The sequence below is a fragment of the Coregonus clupeaformis genome, chromosome 9 (assembly GCF_020615455.1).
Source record: "Coregonus clupeaformis isolate EN_2021a chromosome 9, ASM2061545v1, whole genome shotgun sequence".
Taxonomy (NCBI): domain Eukaryota; kingdom Metazoa; phylum Chordata; class Actinopteri; order Salmoniformes; family Salmonidae; genus Coregonus; species Coregonus clupeaformis.
This window is the reverse complement of record NC_059200.1, coordinates 37,611,252-37,628,793: the sequence shown is the minus strand read 5'-3', so window position 1 is coordinate 37,628,793 and position 17,542 is coordinate 37,611,252. Positions and strand designations below refer to the sequence as shown.

Sequence of the window (17,542 nt, the reverse complement as noted above, 5' to 3'; positions counted from 1 at the left end):
CCAAAGTGTCAATATTTTGTGTGGCCACCATTATTTTCCAGCACTGCCTTAACCCTCTTGGGCATGGAGTTCACCAGAGCTTCACAGGTTGCCACTGGAATCCTCTTCCACTCCTCCATGACGACATCACGGAGCTGGTGGATGTTAGAGACCTTGCACTCCTCCACCTTCCGTTTGAGGATGCCCCACAGATGCTCAATAGGGTTTAGGTCTGGAGACATGCTTGGCCAGTCCATCACCATTACCCTCAGCTTCTTTAGCAAGGCAGTGGTCGTCTTGGAGGTGTGTTTGGGGTCGTTATGTTGGAATACTGCCCTGCGGCCCAGTCTCCGAAGGGAGGGGATCATGCTCTGCTTCAGTATGTCACAGTACATGTTGGCATTCATGGTTCCCTCAATGAACTGTAGCTCCCCAGTGCCGGCAGCACTCATGCAGCCCCAGACCATGACACTCCCACCACCATGCTTGACTGTAGGCAAGACACACTTGTCTTTGTACTCCTCACCTGGTTGCCGCCACACACGCTTGACACCATCTGAACCAAATAAGTTTCTTGGTCTCATCAGACCACAGGACATGGTTCCAGTAATCCATGTCCTTAGTCTGCTTGTCTTCAGCAAACTGTTTGCGGGCTTTCTTGTGCATCATCTTTAGAAGAGGCTTCCTTCTGGGACGACAGCCATGCAGACCAATTTGATGCAGTGTGCGGCGTATGGTCTGAGCACTGACAGGCTGACCCCCCACCCCTTCAACCTCTGCAGCAATGCTGGCAGCACTCATACGTCTATTTCCCAAAGACAACCTCTGGATATGACGCTGAGCACGTGCACTCAACTTCTTTGGTCGACCATGGCGAGGCCTGTTCTGAGTGGAACCTGTCCTGTTAAACCGCTGTATGGTCTTGGCCACCGTGCTGCAGCTCAGTTTCAGGGTCTTGGCAATCTTCTTATAGCCCATGCCATCTTTATATAGAGCAACAATTCTTTTTTTCAGATCCTCAGAGAGTTCTTTGCCATGAGGTGCCATGTTGAACTTCCAGTCACCAGTATGAGGGAATGTGAGAGCGATGACACCAAATTTAACACACCTGCTCCCCATTCACACCTGAGACCTTGTAACACTAACGAGTCAAATGACACAGGGGAGGGAAAATGGCTAATTGGGCCCAATTTGGACATTTTCACTTAGGGGTGTACTCACTTTTGTTGCCAGCGGTTTAGACATTAATGGCTGTGTGTTGAGTTATTTTGAGGGGACAGCAAATTTACACTGTTATACAAGCTCACTACTTTACATTGTAGCAAAGTGTCATTTCTTCATTGTTGTCACATGAAAAGATATACTCAAATATTTTCAAAAATTTGAGGGGTGTACTCACTTTTGTGAGATACTGTACGTCTGACTTACAATGGACGGTCACACAAGTTTGAATCTCCCTCTCAAGCAGAGGCGTTCATCCATGGCATACATCGTGAATCTTCTTTCTAGTCATGTTGCCGCTGTTAAATTTACCACCACTCTGGACTACTGAGAATTAAACCACCTTGGATTATATGACTGTTGGCAAGCTAACTAACATTAGCTAATTTATTAGCTGCTAGTGTAGTATTGTAGCTAGCATAACAGTTAAGTGAATAATATGGCAAGCTAGCCCACTCAAAGTTTCCTTATATTACTTGTAGCCTGTATGTGCTCATCAGTTAGCTCAGTTTCTTCTATATGACAGGTGAGATAGCTGTCCATTGAACATTGGACGTCATGTTTAAGTTTATTTTTGTTATGTTGATAATTCTCTATCATTGGATTACATAAAACACTGTAAAATGCCGGCGAAGAGGTTTAGCTCTATGTCAACGTACTCGAAATGGCTAACGTTACCTCACTTATTTAGCCAGTGAGCCAGCCTTAACACAGCGGGAACTTATTCATAAATTCTGCACCACGAGAAGCGTCGGGACTACTTTATATGAAGAGTTAAGTTTCAATCATATCCTTGGACTAAAATGATTGACACTCACGTGCAAGCCTGACATCAACATCATGTGCAAAGGGCCTTTGGGTAACGTAGCACATATTCAATGGTATCTCTTTTTCTCACGTAGCCTGTTCATTTATGATATTTTAGACTGTTCTTGGTTCATAAACTTACCATGGTATACTACGTTAACGCTGTATGGGCCATTTTGTTACTTGGTAGCTACTAGCAGCAAGCCCTATGTTGTGGATCATCTACAACTATTTTGGACTGTCCATACTGTAACGTTAACGTTAGTCAGGCTTCACTAACTAGCGTTACTGTTTAAGGTGGAGCTGTTCTTTGCTACTTTTCAAACAAATACTACGTGATATTTCACATATCATCTTGCTAGATATGCCTTTTGTTTTGTTTGTGAGGAGTAATGGGCGAGAGAAGGCAGGAGACACTTTTTTTTGTTTAGCGTCGCTTAGGTTAGACTGCTCCCTTTAATGGATCAGTCGTCCACCAGGCTACACTCTACGATTAGGGGGATGTTTTCCTCACTACAAAATATTAATGCGGTCCTTGTGGTTACTAAACATATTTTAGATATGCCTTTATGCTATAGCTTATTCCATGATTACATCTTTGGGTAAATGACTTCATATGTAAAACTGAAATTTACTTTGTGGAATGTCCGTGGAGTTGGTAAACTATTCAAGCTTAAAACAGGTCATTACTATGCTTAAACAACTTCATTCTTCTATTGTGTTTCTACAAGAAACTCACTTGTTGAAGGATGAGCTACTTAAAGTATGCAGGAGATGGCAAGGGCAAGTAATAGCATCCTGTTTCTCCTCTCATTCTCGTGGTGGTATGGTTTTAATTCACAAATCTGTTCCATTCAAGTGGATAATATTATAACTGATACAGATGGTAGATACATTTTGATACAGGGAACTCTTTTGAATGAGCATTTAATCTGGTAAAATGTGTATGGCCCTAATGATGATAATCCCAAATTCTTTGAGAATGTATTTCTACTGATAGTCTCCCTTCCTGGTAAAGTCCTAATGGCAGGGGATTTTCATTGCACTCTTGATCCTCATCTAATTCACTCCTCTGGTTTAGACACTTCCCACTCGCAGAGTAGAAAGAAATTACAGCGTTTCATTTAGTAATTAAATCTACGTGAACCTTGGAGGACTCGGAACCTGAGTAAAAGGGAGTATTCATGTTACTCGTCGACATATTCTCTTATAGACTACTTTTTAGTTTCTTGCTCATTGCTTCCCAACGTAGCAGGAAGTGGATATGATAGTATTCTTTTGAGTGACCATACCCCTGTGTCATTATTCTATAGGGATACAAAACTACTAAAAGGATCCTCTAGATGGCGTTTGCGTCCCAGATGGTTACAGGACCCAGACTTCTTACATTACGTTGGAGTGCATATACAGTTGAAGTCGGAAGTTTACATACACCTTAGCCAAATACATTTAAACTCAGTTTTTCACAATTCCTGACATTTAATCCTAGTAAAGATTCCATGTCTTAAGTCAGTTAGGATCACCACTTTATTTTAAGAATGTGAAATGTCAGAATAATAGTAGAGAGAATGATTTATTTCAGCTTTTATTTCTTTCATCACATTCCCAAGTGGGTCAGAAGTGTACATACACGCAATTAGTATTTGGTCGCATTGCCTTTAAATTGTTTAACTTGGGTCAAACGTTTCGAGTAGCCTTCCACAAGCTTCCGACAATAAGTTGGGTGAATTTTGGCCCATTCCTCCTGACAGAGCTGGTGTAACTAAGTCAGGTTTGTAGGCCTCCTTGCTCGCACACACTTTTTCAGTTCTGCCCACAAATGTTCTATAGGATTGAGGTCAGGGCTTTGTGATGGCCACTCCAATACCTTGACTTTGTTGCCCTTAAGCCATAACTTTGGAAGTATGCTTGGGGTCATTGTCCATTTGGAAGACCCATTTGCAACCAAGCTTTAACTTCCTGACTGATGTCTTGAGATATTGCTTCAATATGTCCACATAATTTTCCTTCCTCATGATGCCATCTATTTTGTGAAGTGCACCAGTCCCTCCTGCAGCAAAGCACCCCCACAGCATGATGCTGCCACCCCCGTGCTTCACTGTTGGGATGGTGTTCTTCGGCTTGCAAGTACCCCCTTTTTCCTCCAAACATAACGATGGTCATGATGGCCAAACAGTTCTATTTTTCTTTCATCAGACCAGAGGACATTTCTCCAAAAAGTACGATCTTTGTCCCCATGTGCAGTTGCAAACCATAGCTTTTTTTATGGCGGTTTTGGAGCAGTGGCTTCTTCCTTGCTGAGCGGCCTTTCAGGTTATGTCGATATAGGACTCGTTTTACTGTGGATATTGTAAGGAATCGGGGGTTGGCTGGGTCTAGACAGAGTCTGACACTTCCCCGATCTACAGAGAGGGGGAGTCATCAGACTCGATCTGGTTCACCTGAGTTCTGAGCACACCTGTCCATAATTAGGGTAGGATATAAGGTGTGCTCAGAGGTTCAGTCGGTGCGAGGTATTGTTCCTTTGTGACTTGCTAAGCGTTTTGTTCCGAGAGAGAGAGAGAGTTTGTTGTTTTTGATTACCCGTGTATCCGACCTGTGCCTTGTTGTTTGACTTCCCAAATTGCTTAATCCTCTACTTGTCTACCCCAGTGATTACCGTTCTCTGATCCTGTGCCTGTGACCTCGACTAAGCCCGCTCCTTTGGTACCTCTGCCTGTCTATGCCTGGCCCGGTTTTGACCACAGCCCGCCCGACCACGATTAAGCTATTCCCTTGTCTGTACTCTAATAAAGCATCGCTATTCTGCGATTGGATCTTACCACTCTGTCCGAGTATTCATTACAGAATACCTCGCCATTACCATGGATCCAGCGGAATTACAGAGGCGATGGGAGATACAGGAGAAACGCATGGATGAACTCCTACAGCTACTCAACGCTGGTGCAGCGGAAGGCACCACCCAGAGTACGGTCAGTCCTCGTCATGCACCTCCGATTTCTATACCGACAAGGTACGACGGGGAACCTGGCAAATGTCAGGGGTTTCTACTCCAGATGTCCCTGTATGTGTCGTATAATCGTACTATGTTTTCCGATGACCGTAGCAGGGTGGATTTCATGATTTCTCTGCTAACGGGAAGAGCACTGGATTGGGCTACTGCGCTTTGGGCAGCTGAGGTCCCGAGTTGAATGCGGAAGTTCAGTTCAAGAGACTGTTTCAAGAGGTGTTCGACCACCCAGTATCTGGGCGTAGTGTGGGGAGACCAACTATGCGAACTTCAGCAGGGCCGTCGCACAGTAGCCGACTACGCTTTAGAGTTCCGTACTATAGCAGCCAGTAGCGGATGGAGCGAAACTGCTTTGCTCACGAGTTTTCCGAAGAGGGCTGCGCAAAGACGTACAGACTGAGTTGGCTTGTCGAGGAGATATCACTGCGCTACATGAGTTTATCAAAATAGCCATCTCTATTGATAATCTTATAGTGCAACACAAGGCATCCACAGTCCGGGGAGCCCTCGATCACTGGTCCTATGCAATCGACAGAGCGGAGGAGAGAATCTGAGGAGGAACCTATGCAACTGGGACGGTCACCTCTACCAGGTTCGGTGAGACAACAACGTCGGCAAGACAGACTATGCCTGTATTGTGGTCAGGCGGGTCATTTCGTTCGTCAATGTCCGGTACGACCTAACCGTACCCCAGGATATCGCCTCGGAACTGCCAAACCGGTGAGTGAGACTCCAGTGTTGAACATTACATCTAAACAAATGTATGTGCCTGTCACCTTATCTGTCGGAGAGAAAGTGCGCAGGTTGGAGGGACTTATTGATTCCGGAGCGGCTGCCAGCTTTCTGGATATGGGTCTTGCTGAGGAGTTGGGAGTTCAACTTATCCCAATTCAACCTCCCTGAGAGTCAACGCGCTAGACGGTGAACCCATGGGCACTGGGTTCATTACGCACCGTACCGGGAAATCAAGTTACAAGTGGGCTCCCTGCACCATGAGAACATCATTCTGTTCGTCATCTCCGCCCCACGGGAGCCGCTAGTCCTTGGCCACCCCTGGCTCGTTACCCATGATCCGGTCATCTCCTGGAAATCTGGCGATATCACGGCTTGGAGTGAGGTATGTAAGGCTGAGTGCCTCATTTTACCTTGCAAAACGTCTACTGTGGAGGATGCGAAGGGTGCGGTGTCTACTGTTGTTCCTACAGAGTACCAGGATTACGCGCAGGTGTTCTCCAAGGAGAGGGCTTCCGTGCTACCACCGCATCGGGCCTGGGATTGTGCAATTGATCTGCTATCCGGGGCTACCCCTCCTCGCGGACGAATCTACCCTTCGTCTCAGCCGGAACGGGAATCAATGAGCAAGTATATTGATGAGGCACTTCAGCAAGGGGCCATTCGCCCATCTACGTCTCCCGCCGCATCCAGTTTTTTTTTTGTTAAGAAAAAGGATGGCGGACTTCGTCCTTGCATAGACTATCGAGGTTTGAACGATATCACCATAAAAAATCGTTACCCCCTTCCTTTGATTCCAGCGGCCCTCGAGCAGGTGGGGCAAGCCTCCATCTACAGTAAACTGGACCTCAGGAGTGCGTACAATCTGGTGCGCATTAGAGAGGGGGATGAATGGAAGACCGCCTTCATCACCCATCGAGGACATTATGAATATTGTGTTATGCCCTATGGACTTACTAACGCGCCCTCTGTGTTCCAGGCGTTCATGAATGACATTTTTTAGGGACTTGATTGATCGTTTCGTCATAGTGTACATTGATGACATCCTAATCTACTCTAACTCTCTGAGTGAACATGTGTCCCATGTACGACAGGTTCTGGACCGACTCCGCCAACACTCTCTGTTCGTGAAGGCCGAGAAGAGTGAATTCCATGTCACGACGATTTCCTTCCTTGGGGCCATACTCACTCCCGACGAGGTAAGACTGGATGAATCCAAGGTACAAGCTGTACGAGACTGGCCTCAACCCCAGACGGTGAAAGAGCTTCAGAGATTCTTGGGGTTTGCCAATTACTATAGACGGTTCGTGCGTAATTTCAGCACCACTGCAGCTCCCCTGTCGGCGATGACCAGCCACAAGGGGCGTGGTCTGAAATGGACGGAGGGGGCAGTGCGGGCCTTTGAGACATTGAAACAACGATTTACCACCGTTCCCATTTTGTGTCAGCCGGATCCTAGGTTGCCGTTCATCGTGGAGATGGACGCCTCGGAGGTTGGAGTTGGAGCCGTGCTATCCCAGCGCCAAGGTGAGCCGCCCAAATCACGACCCTGTGCTTTTTTTTCTAAGAAGCTGAATCCGGCCGAGCAGAACTACGACGTGGGAAATCGTGAATTGCTGGCGGTGAAGTTAGCACTGGAGGAGTGGAGACATTGGCTGGAGGGAGCAGCTCATCCGTTCCAAGTGCTCACGGACCACCGCAATCTGGAGTATCTTCACAGTGCTAAACGACTGAACTCCCGACAGGCAAGGTGGTCTTTGTTCTTCAACCGTTTCCAATTCACTGTCTCTTATATTCCCGGGTCCAAGAATTGTAAGGCGGACGCGCTTTCCCGACGGTTCGAGCGCGCTGACAGACCGGTTGAACCAGAACCTATCCTCCCCAAGGGTTGCCGTGCTGGCCCTGTGAGGTGGGCTATCGATGACACGATTCAGGAGAGCCTACAAGCGGAACCAGCCCCTCCAGAAACCCCGGTGTCGAAGGTGTTTGTACCAGCTTCGCTTCGACCTCAACTGATGGAATGGTGCCACACGTCGCTAGGATCTGGTCATCCCGGAATCACTGGAACTACTCGACTCATCAGTCGAAAATACTGGTGGGATTCCCTCACAGATGACGTCCGAGACTACGTATTATCCTGCCCAGTTTGTGCTCAGTCCAAGGCGCCTCGAGCACTACCGGAGGGCAAGCTGATGCCATTGCCAACTCCTCAACGACCCTGGTCGCACATCGCGATGGACTTTGTTACCGTCCTACCAGAATCAGAGGGCCATACTGTAATTCTCGTGGTCATCGATCGATTCTCAAAGATGTGTCGGTTAGTACCCATGACCCGTTTACCTAACGCCACTCAGATGGCGGAGACTATGTTTAACCAGGTGTTCCGGCAGTTTGGTGTTCCAGAGGATATTGTTTCGGACCGGGGACCCCAGTTCGTATCCCGGGTTTGGAAGGCCTTCTGCGAACGCTTGGGTATCTCGGTGAGCCTCACCTCCGGATATCATCCCCAGGCCAATGGGCAGACCGAACGGCTCAACCAGGAAATTGGGAAGTATCTACGGCAACAATGTTCGCGGCAGCCGCAAGAGTGGAGCCGATTCCTTCCTTGGGCAGAGTATGCTCAGAACTCACTCATTCACACCTCCCTACGTCTAACGCCCTTTCAGTGTGTTCTAGGGTATCAACCACCCCTGTTCCCGTGGGATGCCGCACCCGGGATGGTACCGGCGGTGGACGAGTGGTTCCGTCGGAGTGCGCAGGTCTGGGAGACGGCCCATCAACATCTCAGTCAAGCCTCACAGCAGCAAAAGACCTATGCCGACCGACGCCGGAGACCTACTCCCACTTATCAAACCGGACAACGAGTGTGGCTGTCTACCCGAGACCTGCGGTTCCGACGGAGCTGCAAGAAGCTCCAACCCAGGTACATTGGTCCTTTCAAAGTTCAGAGACGTTTTAACCCTGTCACCTACCGTCTGTTACTCCCTCGACACTACAGGATAAACCCTACGTTCCACGTCTCCCTGCTGAAACCTGTTCATTATAGCCTGATGTATCCACCAATCGCTCAACAACCTACTACACCACCTTTGGAGGATGAACAGGACACCACCTATACAGTCCACGAGATACTGGAGTCTAGACGGAGACGAGGGGGCATCGAATATCTCGTGGACTGGGAGGGATATGGACCGGAGGAACGGTCCTGGGTTCCTGCTAAGGACATACTAGACCCCGCTCTCAAGGCCACTTTCCACGCTGAACACCCAGATCATCCCGGACCCCGACCCAGAGGAAGACCACCCGGTAGAGGTAGAAGGCCGTCAGGAGCCGGCCCTGGGGAGGGGGATACTGTAAGGGATCGGGGGTTGGCTGGGTCTAGACAGAGTCTGACACTTCCCCGATCTACAGAGAGGGGGAGTCATCAGACTCGATCTGGTTCACCTGAGTTCTGAGCACACCTGTCCATAATTAGGGTAGGATATAAGGTGTGCTCAGAGGTTCAGTCGGTGCGAGGTATTGTTCCTTTGTGACTTGCTAAGCGTTTTGTTCCGAGAGCGAGAGAGAGTTTGTTGTTTTTGATTACCCGTGTATCCGACCTGTGCCTTGTTGTTTGACTTCCCAAATTGCTTAATCCTCTACTTGTCTACCCCAGTGATTACCGTTCTCTGATCCTGTGCCTGTGACCTCGACTACGACTAAGCCCGCTCCTTTGGTACCTCTGCCTGTCTATGCCTGGCCCGGTTTTGACCACAGCCCGCCCGACCACGATTAAGCTATTCCCTTGTCTGTACTCTAATAAAGCATCGCTATTCTGCGATTGGATCTTACCACTCTGTCCGAGTATTCATTACAGATATAGATACTTTTGTACCTGTTTCCTCCAGCATCTTCACAAGGTCCTTTGCTGTTGTTCTGGGATTGAATTGCACTTTTCGCACCAAAGTACTTTCATCTCTAGGAGACAGAACGCGTCTCCTTCCTGAGCGGTATGACGGCTGCGTGGTCCCATGGTGTTTATACTTGCATACGATTGGTTGTACAGATGAACGTGGTACCTTCAGGTGTTTGGAAATTGCTCCCAAGGATGAACCAGACTTGTGGAGGTCTACAATTGTTTTTCTGTGGTCTTGGCTGATTTCTTTTGATTTTCCCATTATGTCAAGCAAAGAGGCACTGAGTTTGAAGGTAGGCCTTGAAATGCATCCACAGGTACACCTTCAATTGACTCAAATGATGTCAATTAGCCTATCAGAATCTTCTAAAGCCATGACATATTTTTTTTGCATTTTCCAAGCTGTTTAAAGGCACCGTCAACTTCTGACCCACTGGAATTGTGATACAGTGAATTATAAGTGAAATAATCTGTCTGTAAACAATTGTTGGAATAATTACTTGTGTCATGCACAAAGTAGATGTCCTAACCGACTTACCAAAACTATAGTTTGTTAACAAGAAATTTGTGGAGTGGTTGAAAAACGAGTTTTAATGACTCCAACCTAAGTGTATGTAAACTTCCGACTTCAACTGTAGACATTTATTTTACCTTGAACACTGACCAAACGTCAGCGAGTACCAGATGTGAGTCTTTCAAAGCATATATTAGAGGGCAAATTATATGTTTTACCAGTTTAAAATCAAAACAATTAAATCTGAAAATGAGAGATGGACAGCAAAATCAGAGAATTGGAGAGGGAAGCTTTTTTGGATAACTCCATAGAAGTAAACAAGGAATTATTTGCTCTTAAAGCTCAGTATGAAGAACTTCCACCTCAAAGGCTGCAAACAGCTTAACGAGGCTGATACAGTCCTATGATCAAGGTGAAAAACCTGGTAAATTGCTGGCCTGGCGCATTAAGAAGTTCAATTCAGACAGAGCCAGTAATGCAATTCATAATTTACACGGACAATTATCAATGGATCCTGTAGAAATAAACCAAACATTTGCTTCCTACTACAACACACTTTACAACTTTGAATCTCCTGAGAACTTAACTAATCAGACATTTTTGTATGGTCTTGATTTTCCCTCTATTTCAGAAGACACAAAATTGGATCTGGAAAAGGAATTTGATGGTGTTGAAATATCTGATGCCAATTCCAATATGAAGGGAGGTAAAGTGGCAGGTCCAGATGGGCTCCCAATAGATATTTATAAGATATTAAAGAACAAACTTCTAGGTCCACTTTTGGATATGTATGCTGAATACTTTCAGCAAGGTTGTTTCCCCCCTCTAAGGAATGCTTTAATCCCTCTTATTCTGAAGCCTGATAAATTCAACAAAATGTGAAAGTTAGACTGATTTCTCTTCTGAACTCAGACTCAAAAAATATTGCTAAAGCTTTAGCCAGGAGATTGGATAGTGCTCCCATATCTAATACACGAAGACCAAAATGGCTTCGTGAAACAATGTCAAGGTTTTCACAATGTGAAGGGTCCCCTGATACTGCCATACTCTCACTTGATGCAGAGAAGGCATCCGATAGAGTTGAGTGGTCTTATTTGATGTGCTTAAGAGATTTGGGTTTGGGAACTACTTCTGTAAATGGATTAAGATATTATATACCGACCCCACTGCAGAAGTTGCCACTAAATACTTGATTTTATAACCTTTTAAGCTTTTTCTGGGTACGAGACAAGGATGTCCGGCCAGTCCAGGAATCTTTCTTTTAGCTATAGAACCCTTTGCCATTGCATTAAGTGCCCACCCGTCAATTAGTGGAATTAAAACAGATTTTGAACATCGAGTGGCCATGTACGCCAACGATACCCTCTTACTCCTAACAGATCTAAAGAAGTCTCTTCACTCTCCAATTTAATTAATAACTTTGGTCAGTTGTCTGGGTTTAACGTTAATAAATCCAAATTGTCCATCCTTTTCCTCAACAAGCAAGAGAGACTGAATCCAGTTGTACAGCATACATTTGTGAATACAGAACAAGGTTTCACATATCTTGGTATTAAAAATCACACCAGAAATTAGCTCCTTGAGTTTAACAAATTATGAACCCATGGTAACGAGTGTAACAGAATCCATCAACAGATGGACATCATTGCCTATATCTATTATTGGTAGAATAAATATAATTAAATTCAATCAAAATGTCTTTATCTATTTCAATCAATTCCTCTTGCTCCACCACCTTTATTTTTCCCAAAAATCAGAAAGATATTCTCACATTTTATCTGGAGCAACAGAAAACCAAGGCTTAAACTTTCTCTTCTTTATTTGCCCTATGACAGAGGGGGGTTGCAACTTCCAAACCTACAGTGGTATTACTGGGCTGCACAACTTAGGTCTGCAAAGTTTTGGTTCTCCAAGAAACCACACTTACCCTGGCTGCAGACTGAAATGCTGTCCACAAAAGGCTTAACCAATTTGGGGCAATGACAATTTCACACCTGGTAATAATGACTTGGGGTTTAAAGAATGGGCAAGGTATTGTTAAAGTAATTGACTTATACAATGAAAAAAGGGCTCATGTCATTTGAAGAACTAAAGGGAAGATTTAATTTACCACAAAAGCATTTTTTCAAATACTTACAATATAGAAGCTTTATTTTTTCCCTTCTAAAACAATCTGCCCTACAACCTCCTTTGACCACTTCAGAAACACTCTCTGTTAATATGTGTTATGGGAGAGGTCAAATTAGGTCATTATAAGGGAAAATGGTAGTTACTCATTAAGACAACTCTGATAGTAAGAGACTTCAGTGGATACAAGATATGCAGGAAGATATTTCAGCAGAGGACTGGGGTATGATATGCTCTAGAGCTCAGATACAGACAATAAAACACCCACCTGAGATTGTTGAAATACAATTGGATAATGAGAACATATAAACACCCCTGTTAAGCTCCACAAATTTGACCCTAATATCCCAGACCTGTGTGTTAAATGTAACACGCATTTAGGCACCTTGTGTCATTGCCTATGGGAATGTGCTGAGATACAAAAGTTTTGGAGCTCAGTACTGTGCGATCTCTCTGAGATTACTTCTAACCCAATAACACTGATCCCTAAAGTTTGCATCCTAAATCTTTACCCAGAGAATCTCTCTTTACATAGGAGAGAGAAGAAAATGGTTGACCTTTGTCTACTACAAGGTAGAAGTTCAATTGCTCGCCACTGGAAGTATGTCAGTTCCCCCTCACTTGGTCATTGGTTAAAATAATTAACATCAAGCCTGGCTCTTGAAAAATTAACTTATATAGTGAAAAAGAAAGCCCCAGAGTTTTGATATTTGGGATCTGTTTGAGTTTTTGCACACCAGTGATATTGTAGAAGCATTGGAATTGTAAATATGTATATTCTCTATTTTTTAGGTGAATATTGGCTATTGTCGAAGCGTAATCTGCATTATCTGCGACTGCATATTATACTTTATTAATTTTTATTATTGGAAATGTGAGGACTATTTTTTTATTTTTCTGTGAATGTTTGCTTGTTATGTTTTTGTCTCTTTGGGTTGGCAGGGGGGGGGGCATTGTAGTTCTGTAATTGTTGATTGTCCTATTTGGAACTAATAAATGCATGTTTAAATAAATATTAGCTGTAAATATGGCTGCACGCTGGAAATAAGAGGAAACTAATTCCTTGTGTCTTGGGGGCATAGTTCCTCCAGAGTCCCAGTGGGTTGACCTGAAACAGCTGCTCTTGGAAAGTGCTGGCTAATAATGCTAATCAAAAGAACTGCATGACGGTGGACAAGCTCAGGACTGGCGGAGGCAAGTCAGACTATAAAACACTGCGGAAGTATCTCTGCCCCGTATGTCAATATCATCTCGGATCATGACACCATTACGACGATACAACCCAGAGACAAATTGACATTCTCTTTCTTTGTCCTAGTGTTGTAGACTGGTTGGTGGTAGTCACCTCTAGTTTCTCCAGAGTGGTTCTAGATCTGGTGCTGCTAGTCTGTGGTAGATTCGTTGAAGCACAATGACAGGCTATCTCTTGGGGGCTCATAACACAGGTGTGTGCCTTGAGGTTGGAGGGGATGAGGTGGCGGCGGCACACATGGAACATCTTCCTTTTAATGGGCTGCTGGGAAACGAAGGAGGCTTTTCATCCAAGCAGAGCTCACGCCAACCCCGGACATCAATGGGCACTAATGAACATCTTTCCAAAAAAGCAGAAAAACAACGATGTCATGAGCCAACGGATATCTGTTTTTATATCAGCCAAGCTTAGTGGAGCGAAAAGCAGAGAAATATATATATTTTTTAAAGGCCTTATGCCGGAACAATGACAAGTGCATCAGGCACCATCCTGGTTTTATCATTACTGGTGCAAGTTACATCATCTGCCAAGAGCTTAAACAGTTATTTTTTCAGCTCAGGTACACAGAGTTCCAAAGCAAGTCTACCACATTCACCACTAGACTGCTGTTAGATGTGTTTACTTTGAAAGCCTGTGCACTATAGTGCTCAAGGACAAATTGAGAAACACTGGCACTTTGCAAAGCCCACATTGACATAGTTTTGAATGTCAATTTTTATAATGACAAATGCCCCGACTTGCTCTAGGCCTACATTGTTCGAAAAGTCGCTGAGGGTTTGCAAACACATACATTATTTTGAGGCAGGAACACAACTGTCAATGCCTAATACCCCAAAGCATGCCAATGCTCTAATTTGTCAAGGCACTGTTCATGCTTGTAAAACTTGACTAACATGAGAATTGGGAATATGAAACAGTACACTCATAAATATGCAATGGCCCTTCTCAGCATCTATCCATCTATTGCCTGAGTATACCAACATACATAGGCCATTGCATATGGTGCAGTTTCCAAGTTACCGTAACACAAGGCGAAATTTAGCATGACGCTAATGACAGCTTTCAAATCAAAGCCTGCAACGTGTAGAAAATTAACCGTTCCGCAATGGAAAGTCGCCGCACTTTGAATATGTCGTTTATCAATTAATCCAACTAAGAAACGTGACAAGATGGCGTATTGAACACACAGCGGTGCGAATCACCTCAAGATAAAAACGTAATATTCAATATCAGTAAGTTAGACTAAATATTAGCACTTCATATACTCTTGGGTAATAACATTCAATCTGGATAATAACCCAAAACAAATCATAAGGCTAGAGAAATGCATCGACAAATATTACGACAACAAGCAACACTCAAACATGACGAGGGTAAACATGGAGAATCAATCTTACGCGACTCCAACGGATACAGATGAGTTATGCTTTTCACCACTCGGACTGGTAAGTGTGGAAAGCGATCTGTTGAAGTTGATAAATGACAAACTGGGCATACTAGAATTAGTCAGTAAGGATGTAAAGGAGTTGAAGGTGAGCCTTGAAGTTAGTGACGAAAATGCTGTGATAATGGAGAAAGATACAAAAAAGCTAAAAGGAACAGTCACTAAGATAGAAACGGACATTAATCAACTTAAAAAGGAGAACAACTTTCTGAAAGAAGCCTTAGACATACAGACTAGATCTGAGAGAAAATCTAGTACTTACAGGTATCCAAGAAAAAGAAGGAGAGGTTATCTTACAGCGCTTTAAATCACACTCGATGCTGTCTATAAAATCCAACTCGAACGTGTACACCGTTTCGGACAAAGATATGAGCGTCCAATCGTTGCCAAATTTGCTTTCTTTGAGGATAAAGTAATGGTTAAAAGCTTAGGTAAAAGACTTGCTGGCACCAAAATAGGCATGAATGATCAGTTTCCGAGGGAGATTGCAGAACGGCGCAAAGTTCTGTACCCAATCTTCAAGGAAAATAGATTAAAAGGGAAGTGCGTTGCTCTCGTAGTCGATAAACTGTATATTGATAACCAAATGTTACGCGACACAGACTACTCCATGGCTATTTTGAAAGTTCTAATAGAGTCGTCGAATAATAGAACACCCAATACTAGCAATGGTAGGGATCGTAATAATAAAACACATTTATAGTATTTATAGTATTTTATAAAGGGATAAGACGGCATTAGAAGAAAGGATAACTAGCAAAATAATAAATTGACATCTTGAAATATAATTAGAACACAAAAGTACTCAATCAACATAGTGGAGATAGAAACATTGCAAACAGAAGACATAGAAGGCACAGTATGTGGGCATGTGTGGAACTATTGTGATGGAAGGTGTGGTGTGCGTTTTGTGTTTGGAAAAGTGTGGCGAGAAAGGAAATGGTTGCATATCCCAGAACCAATGTGTGTCTGTGAGCAGGGGTTGTGAGAGAGTGCTTACAATTTTGTGTAGATGAGGGATATACATTTTAAAATAAAGTATACAGTACCTGTCAAAGGTTAGGACACACCTACTCATTCAAGGGTTTTTCTTTATTTTTACTATTTTCTACATTGTAGAATAATAGTGAAGATATCAAAACTATGAAATAACACATATGGAATCATGTAGTAACCAAAAAAAGTGTTAAACAAATCAAAATATATTTTCTATTTGAGATTCTTCAAATAGCCACCCTTTCCCTTGATGACAGCTTTGCACACTTGACATTCTCTCAACCAGCTTCACCTGGAATGCTATTCCAACAGTCTTGAAGGAGTTCCCACATATGCTGAGCACTTGTTGGCTGTTTTTCCTACACTCTGCCGTCCAAATCATCCCAAACCATCTCAATTGGGTTGAGGTCGGGGGATTGTGGAGGCCAGGTCATCTGATGCAGCACTCAATCACTCTCCTTCTTGATAAAATAGCCCTTACACAGCCTGGAGGTGTGTTGGGTCATTGTCCTGTTGAAAAACAAATGATAGTCCCACTAAGCCCAAACCAGATGGGATGGCGTATCACTGCAGAATGCTGTGGTAGCCATGCTGGTTAAGTGTGCCTTGAATTCTAAATAAATCACAGACAGTGTCACCAGCAAAGCACCCCACACCATAACACCTCCTCCTCCATGCTTTACGGTGGGAACTACACATGCAGTGATGATCCGTTCACCCACACGCGGCTCACAAAGACACGGCGGTTGGAACTAAAAATCTCAAATTTGGACTCCAGACCAAAGGACACATTTCTACCGGTCTAATGTCAATTTCTCGTGTTTCTTGGCCCAAGCAGGTCTCTTCTTATTAGTGGTTTCTTTGCAGCAATTTGATCATGAAGGCCTGATTCACACAGTCCCCTCTGAACAGTTGATGTTGAGATGTTTCTGTGACTTGAACTCTGTGAAGCATTTATTTGGGCTGCAATTCCTGAGGCCGGTAACTCTAATGAACTTATCCTCTGCAGCAGAGGAAACTCTGGGTCTTCCATTCCTTTGGCGGTCCTCATGAGAGCCAGTTTCATTATAGCGCTTGATGGTTTATGCGACTGCACTTGAAGAAACTTTCAAAGGTCTTGAAATGTTCCGTATTGACTGACCTTCATGTCTTAAAAGTAATGATGGACTGTCGTTTCTCTTTGCTTCTTTGAGCTGTTCTTGCCATAATATGGACTTGGTCTTTTACCAAATAGGGCTATCTTCTGTATACCCCCTGATGGGAGAGCATAATATACAAGGAAATTCTCAAAGCTGCTAATGAGAACCATGACGACCTTGTACCTAGCCGGTGGGAATTCCGGTGGGGTACCCCCATCCAGGTAGTGGCAGTGCTGCCAACACTGGCTGCAGTAATCCAAGGGGATGGGGTCACACTCGGACAATCAGAGTAGGGGCATATTATTGTGTCCCTGGTGGCACAAAATAATCAAAGGCCTGACTGCACAGAGATGCTTGGGGAAAAAGGTTACAACGGGGGACCAGAGTGTGTGTGTTTCAGGGGAAGGAGGTGGATCTGATCTCCAT

At 44.3% G+C, this 17,542-nt stretch overlaps 1 protein-coding gene across 1 annotated transcript in view; it reads right to left on the bottom strand.

Moving 5' to 3' along the window:
* The window catches only part of LOC121537694 (transmembrane protein 132E-like), a 404,416-nt gene that overhangs the window by 334,939 nt on the left and 51,935 nt on the right, over window positions 1-17,542 (bottom strand). The gene's annotated exons all lie outside the window — the stretch shown is intronic.